The sequence below is a fragment of the Syzygium oleosum genome, unplaced genomic scaffold (genome assembly GCF_021117445.2).
Source record: "Syzygium oleosum isolate NSW1041296 unplaced genomic scaffold, Sole_v2.1 Sole_v2.19, whole genome shotgun sequence".
Taxonomy (NCBI): Eukaryota; Viridiplantae; Streptophyta; class Magnoliopsida; order Myrtales; family Myrtaceae; genus Syzygium; species Syzygium oleosum.
Genome location: NW_026607503.1, coordinates 4,038,111 through 4,044,148, shown reverse-complemented (window position 1 = coordinate 4,044,148; position 6,038 = coordinate 4,038,111). Strand labels below are relative to the sequence as shown.

The window sequence follows — 6,038 nt, the reverse complement described above, 5'->3', positions numbered from 1 at the left end:
ATGATAGGCTCGGATTTTGGGACAGTGCCTACACATTATGTACTTGTTCGCGAGCATCTTCCTCTTGTCCGTTCCTCATGACAACTGGATATCTTTAAGGTGGTTTGGACTTTTAGAGGGCACTTTTTGTATTATTTTGTCTATTATGGCTACTGGTATTTATCTATTATGTTATATGAGCAAGTAATCAAGTGGTTGCAACTTTAGTAGGCATAGGAGTCAAACCCTAGCTAGTTGGAAAAGAAGCTATTGAGATAATGACAAATTCAAAATTGCCATCCCCACCAGCAAGTTGTACGTAGAGTTGCTCCAATTGGAGAACTTCTTCTCGACGCTAGATATTGTGAATCTCTTCTTTATTTTTTAGAAAAATATGTTAACACAAGATCACTCTTTCCGATCCGGCATTGAGAAAGCCCATATAAAGATTTGAAGTACTCTTTCTAATAGGGTGAGCAACGGTTCAGGATCGATCTTGGACCAACATTGTGCAGTCTAGTTCCTGTGGAAAATGGTCTGGGCCTTGGTCCCAAAAATTGGGAATCGGCACTATGCGGTCCATTTTCAAGACTGACCCTCACCCAATCCTATACCCTAGATCGATTCTGGACCGAACACATTTTAACTATGACGTTTGTTTTTTTTTTTACGTGATTAGAATTTAGAATAATCTTTTATGGATGAATGACGAATTAAGTTATATAATTCATGTTTTACGTTAGGTGCTTTTGGCAAGTGAAGATTTTTGTTGTTGCTTTAACTACACATTTGGTAAGGGATGAGTTGGATAATTCCCCATTGCTTTAGATTTCTTTTTGTTTCTTTACTGGTGTTTTACTTCTCGCCGTTTTGTTTCTCAGTCTTACAGTTTTAAATATAATGTGTTAATGGATATATACTTTGAGAGAGTAAGTTTGACCTTCCAAGGATTACAAAAGATAAAAGCAAAAAAAATTATTGCAGTTTTAAATATAGTGTGTTAAGGGCCGACATTCGGAAATGAACTATAACTTCGATGTAATCTGACATCGTAATTGAGCGACTGACATATCTCTAGATAGGAGGTGTTTAAGGGCCGTCCTAAAAGGAAACCCCAACTTTTTTTATCCTGTCAAGGCAAAGAGTTCGTCCGATTCGGCGGCATTTCAATTTGAGCAATTGCTTTCTTGTGCCAGATTCAAGGTTCTTTCCTCTGTACGTAGCTGTCTTCAAGTGAAAATTGAACAGCTCAAAGTAGTCTTAACCTAAAGTCGAAGCGCTTTGGATTCATAAGCATCGGATGCCTAATACCTGGGTCCCGTTTGGTTTAGCATTTGGAAGGGGCTTTTGGCCTCGAAAGCCCCTTGGGGAAATGCTGAACCGTTTGGTTCAACATTTGGAAGTCCATTAGCCAAATGCTAGCATTTGGAATGCTGAACCCAAATTTTTTGTCCCCAAACTACCCTCACTTATTTTGGCTTATTCCGGTTTTGCCTCTCTTGTTACTATTCATCTTCTTCATGAGGCGGTCGGTGAGGGAGGCTGGCGAGGGTGGCCGACACTGGATCGGGCCGGCAAGAGGCTGTCGAGGTCGCACGACCCAGGCGACGGCCACCAGAGGTCACGTGACCGCCCAAGCGACGCCGGCCTGGGTCACGCGAGGCAGTCTACTGCTCGGGTTGCGCGACCACAGGCGACCGGCGCCTGGGTCGCTCGAACTCAGGCGGCCGGCGCCTGGGTCGCTCGAACTCAGGCGGCCGTCGCCTGGGTTGCTCGAACTCAGGCGGCCGTCGCCCGGGTCGCTCGAACTCAAGTGACGGCTGCTTGGGTCGTGCGACCCTCACCAAGGGTCGCCCGGCCTTGGGCGACGGTTGCCGGTGGCAGATTTGGCTTGCCAGGGGTCGCCCGACCTTGGGCGACGGCCGCCGGCGCCAAATCTAGCTTGCCAGTTGGCATAGGCCTTCGCCAGCTCCGGCAAAGGGTAGGGTAGGTTTTTGTTTTTAATAAAAAGATAATTCCCAAAGCCATTTTGTAAAAAAAAAATTATCAAACACTACTTGGGCAAAAATAGCTTTACAAACGATTTTTTACCAAACGTCATTTGCATGTATTTGTATTTTCCTAAGTAGTATTTGGAAAGTTGAACCAAACGGGCCCTAAACATCTACACTTTGAGGGTGAAAGAACCAAAAATTCTGCGCAATTAGCAAACAATCTACACTTTGAGGGTGAAAGAACCAAAAATTCTGCGCAATTAGCAAACAGTCCAACAGGGAAAACCAAAGAAAAACTCCTCTGACCGTTTTATCATCACTTAAACCCGGAGGGTATGACCACCACTGCTACTTCCAGAAGATGAAAGATGGCTTTATTTCAAGTGTGATGAAGTGAAAATAGTGAAAACTAGTCTCGGCTTGGAAATTTACAAAATTAAAAGCGATAAATCACAAAGGTATGACCTTCTCGGAAAACACCGAATAATTAGATTCTCGAGTTACCCTCGAACCCACAAGAGAAGAATCCTCAAAGATAAGTGTCAAAGTACGGAGCAACATGCCGTTTATGTGCACTATTCCATATGGCATGGCGGAAGTGTCTAAGCTAAGTCTAATGCCATAAGACTCCCTTGCACAGCCCAAAGATGGCAACATACAAGAAAGCCATTCTGCAACTTTATTTAAAATCATTCCACTCAGCGGTTATTTCTTCAACAGCATTGCACTGCGTTGCGCCATTATCTTCGATGCCCTGGTTATAGCATCGGTCGTGTAGAAATTCTCTACTGCTGTTCCAAAGTCATTCGGACTGATCTTTTGGTTTATATTGTGTCTCGTTGTAGTAGTTGAAAATGTGGCGGGTTCTCTCTCATCCATGCTCACGAGATTCGGCGCCACTGTCCATATCTGGGACCTGATCCCTCCAACACTATCTTAAGACAACTGAACTCCTGTCACCTCTGACAAAGCGTAAATGATCTTCCAGTCAGCCCTTGCATGACCAACCGTTGGAACTGCAGGGAGAGTCTGCTGAACGAATGTCATATGTACCTTCCTTTTCATTGAAGGCGGATGCTGGAAGAATGACATTGGCATGATATACACTTCGATCTCCAATGATGCCCCCGATAGACTACAAATGCATCAGGAATGTCCTTCAAGTCGACATCATCTGCACCCATCAGATACACAAATTTCGCGGACTTGATACTGTCAAGAGATTGTGGAACAAGTCCAAGATCGAGGGGCTGCAGCTTGAGCAGCATGTAGAAGCAACACATTGTAACCATTCCAGTCAGGCCTCACAACATTCCCGTTCTTTGCGATGGTCTCGATGGCAGAAAATATCGCATCCCAATCCTCTCTCTCAAAGAGCCCGGCACCCACAATAATAGCTTTGTTTTTGGCATTTTTAAGAGTTAAGCAGAAGGGATGGCGCCCCTCAGCAAGTTCAGTCAGAGTTTGAGGTCCCGTGCCAAGTTGTTCATGATTATAGTTGAGATTGGTTGGTGGACCCATATAACCCACCTTTGCTTGTGTAGCATGGACCATCTTGCGGATTCTTGCATTCACCATAGCAGCTTCTATTCTTGGCTGGTTGAACAAAATGGAAAAGAGAGCCGGAAGTCAGATCTAATCAACAGGAAAACCATGGATCTCAAAGAAAGGGTCAAAGCCACAATGAAGGTGTAAATGTCCTACTCTAGGAAGAATTAAAGATTGTCATCACCATATCATGACAGCAGTCTGGATGGTCATCCCTCAACAAATAACTGATAATACATTACCTGCGTCCCAACAAAAAGGAAAACATCTGCTTTCTCGAGACCAGCAATGTCAGTATTCATAAAATATCCTGATCGCAGATCAGCATTAGGGTGCTTCCCACCGCCTTCATACATTACAATATTGGACCCCATTCTGTTAAAAAAACTCTTTGAGTGCCATCATAGACTCCGCATCAGATAGTTTGCGGGCAGCACCAACAATCTGTTCGGGTGCAACTTTATGGATAACCTCACCAACCATGGCAAGGGCATCACACCAGCTCATAGCCTGGAAACGCCCATCAGCACCACGAATCATGGGGTCATTAAGCCTCTGCCTCTTAAGTCCATCATAACAAAAACGAATTTTATCGGATATCCATTCCTCATTTATATCCCGCAACAAAAGTTCCACAGCTGAATAATCCACCGAGAGTTATCAATGTGCGTTCAGGTCTACACATGCATCTGTTTAAGAGAGTTCATACAAGAGAGAACAGCAGGTGAGAGAATGCGCAGGAAGGAAAGGAGAGTGTTGGAGGCAACCGCGAAAAACAAATACAGAACACAAGGATTTACGTGGTTCGATCACAAGGTGATCTAAGTCCACGGGCGAGGCAAAAACAAGATTCCACTATAATCAAAGAGAGTACAGTTTTTAGAAGTCGAAAAAACGACTTAACAAAACCTCACAGCTCACAAATCTCTCACAAAACGAAAATATCTCTATCAATGAAAAAACCTAGCCGCAGTATAAATAGTGCTCCCCAAAAAATTTCCTCGCTTGCTCCAGCTTGGGCGGTCCGCCATAGAGATTTGTTCGCTTGCTCCGGGTTGGGCCTATCGGCCTAACCCTCCGCGTCATGAACTAAATCTCAATTTTTTCTCCACTTTTGGGTCGCACAAAAAATATGTCAGGTCGGGTGATGAACCAAACCGAGTACATAAAATTCAAGACATATTTAACAAATCTCCACCTTGGCTTGAATTTCCCAAAATAAAACAGTCAAGAAGCCGAACACATTCTCTCACATCCCTAAGCTTACGTGAGCTAACTCGGTGTAGGAAACAAGGGATGCAACGAAAGAACATATCCACTTCAAAAACAAATGTGGAACTTTCATTTACCTCGCCACCAAAGCCCCAGAAGGGGCAAACTCAACCAAGCATGCCAATCAAGTTCAAGCAATGCTTAAACTTGTTGGCGGGGACTGGCTTGGTCAACATATCAGCAGGATTGTCAGCTGTACCAATTTTTTTTACTGTCATATTTCTCTCGGCAACTGCCTCTCGAATAAAGTGATACCTGACATCGATGTGCTTAGTCCTCTCATGATATGCTTGATTTCTAATCAAGTATATAGCACTCTGATTGTCGCAAAAAACAACTGAATTGTCTTCATGCTGGAGCCAAGTTCCTGAACAAGATTCCTTAACCAAATACCTTCTTTCACTGCTTCTGCTGCTGCCATATACTCTGCCTCTGTAGTAGACAAAGCAACTGTCGACTGTAAGGTTGACCTCCAACTAATAGCCGAACTAGATAGTGTGAAAAGATAGCCAGTCAAAGATCTCCTCTTATCGAGATCACCTGCAAAATCGGAATCCACAAATCCCACAACTGAGGTACCGTTGGAACTGTTTCTATCAAACACTAGGCCCAACTCTGCGGAGCCTCTAAGATACCTAAGTATCCATTTCACTGCCTGCCAATGGACCTTTCCAGGATGCGCCATATATCTACTAACTACACTAATTGCCTGTGCAATGTCGAGACGAGTGCATACCATAGCATACATAATGCTACCAACTGCACTGGAGTATGGGACACGAGACATCGCAGGCTCCTTGACCTCTGATTGAGGTGAATGTAGAGCTGAGAGTCTAAAATGGGATGCCAGCGGTGTACTGATGGGCTTAGCGTTTTGCATGTCAAACCTCTCAAGTACCTTCTCAATATAACTCCTCTGTGAGAGATATAACTTCCCTCCTTTCCTGTCCCTCTGAATCTCCATTCCTAAGATCTTCTTGGCAGGACCCAAATCTTTCATCTCGAACTCCTCACTGAGCCGTTTCTTCAAGATCAACACATCTGACATGTTCTTTGCAGCAATGACATGTCATCCACGTATAAGAAAAGATAGACAAAGGATCCATCTAAACCGTTCCTGAAGTAGACACAACTATCATAATTGCTCCTATGATAACCACTCCCTATTATAAAGCTGTCGAATCTCTTATACCACTGTCTTGGTGACTGCTTCAGACCACACAAGGATTTCTTCAATCTACAAAC

At 43.9% G+C, this 6,038-nt stretch overlaps 1 pseudogene; it reads right to left on the bottom strand.

Annotated features, from left to right (window-relative positions):
• Nucleotides 1–2,393: 2,393 nt before the first annotated feature.
• On the bottom strand, nt 2,394–4,834 carry LOC115673938 (NADH dehydrogenase [ubiquinone] iron-sulfur protein 1, mitochondrial-like; annotated as a pseudogene).
• Nucleotides 4,835–6,038: the final 1,204 nt, after the last annotated feature.